The following is a 1,715-nucleotide window of genomic DNA, read 5'->3' as shown; positions in this document are numbered from 1 at the left end:
TAGAAACTATGACGTTCGATAATTTTAGAAATTATGACGTTCGATAATTTTAGAAACTATGAAGTTCGATAATCTTAGAAACTATAAAGTTCGATAATTTTAGAAATTATGACGTTCGATAATTTTAGAAACTATGAAGTTCGATAATCTTAGAAACTATAAAGTTCGATAATTTTAGAAACTATGAAGTTCGATTATTTTAGAAACAACAGAATAAAGTTAGATAATTTTGGAAACTGTGAAGTTCGAATACTTAAAAAATGTTGAGTCTTATAATTTTAACTATTTTCTAGTCTGATAAATTTGCAAAAATTTCGACTCTGATGAATAAATTTTAAAATTTCCAAGTCCAATAACTTTAGAAATATTTCAAGCCCGATAATATTACCAATTTTCAAATAATAATTTTAGACAAACATGATTTACTCTCTGAATATATTTTCCACTTAACATACGAATTATCACCATAGCTTTGTAATCGCTATATTACTAATTATAAAATATTAAAAACAACTCTTATATTTAAAAAAATTCTTATGACTTGTTAAACAAAAATACCATGGGAGAACAATTTAAAACCGGTGGTGACCCCTAATGGGGCAAATTAGCATGGTCCTTTCGTCGGCGATAACAGCGAGTCGATTGCGTAGCGTAGAAAAGGGGATGTTTTAAAACGTGGAATTCTTTATATCCGCTTATGCAGTGGAAAATACGAAAAAGGCAAAGCGCTAATAAAAGCATCGGGTGTTGGGCGGTTGGGTGGGCGGTGGTGGGGGCAAGCCAGAGACGGTTCTAAAAGAAAATGCGTTATGTGCTGATCCGTAGAAAAAGGAGGGGCTAGCCGGGTGAGATCGTTCGGCCATATGAAAAGACCCGCGAGTTGGATTCCATATTTCCATGCAAATGCCCAGAGCAGCCCCTCAACCATCCTTCCTTTTTGGCTCGGATCAATTCCGCCAAATTCAATAACTAGACTAGGACACCTCTTTCTTTGAGCTTAACGTATAGCAGCGCGCTCCTCCACATATACGCGCAGCCCTCGATACCCAAATAGAATGGAACAGACTGGCGGACGTGGGTACAGCTGGTGAGTGTTTTTGGCGAAACTTTCATCTTGGCGAGACTGTGCCAAAGATAACGGCCCTCGTTTTAGCCCTCTTCTGGATAAAATGATGGAAAACTCTTCGCAGACGAATATTATAGTTTTAAGCAGACGAGTTTGCGAGCATTTATAGGCTCCAAGCGCAACTTAGGATGTCAATTCCGAAAATTCCAGTTGAAACTTTTCTAGGCAGTTTTAATCGGGTATATTTACTTCACCTAAAACATTTCTACGGCCTTTGTAGATCAAAAATATGCGGGAAACTTTGGATTTATTTAAAAAGAAACCAATTGCAACTTTTCTAGGCAGTTTAAATCGTGTAAACTCTCTTCTCCCTGTACACCAAAGTACTGCGGTTGAAACACTTTTACAGGCGGTTGTAGATCAATAATAGGTTAAATCTCCGTTTATTTTTTTTATAAAGAAATATGATTAAAATGATATTTAATCGCTGCATTCGAACCTTAATAACGATTTTTTGTTTTATTAAAATATGAAATTGGTGAAAGATCTTGAGCAAGTGCTGCCGTCTAGCGAATTAACAAAAAGATGTATTTTAGTTTTACGCATTATTTGAGTTAAATTATTAGAACGATACTACAAATTTTATTTT

The sequence above is a fragment of the Leiobunum rupestre genome, chromosome 11 (assembly GCF_980474605.1).
Source record: "Leiobunum rupestre chromosome 11, qqLeiRupe1.1.hap1, whole genome shotgun sequence".
Classification (NCBI taxonomy): Eukaryota; Metazoa; Arthropoda; class Arachnida; order Opiliones; family Sclerosomatidae; genus Leiobunum; species Leiobunum rupestre.
This window is presented reverse-complemented; position numbering follows the sequence as displayed.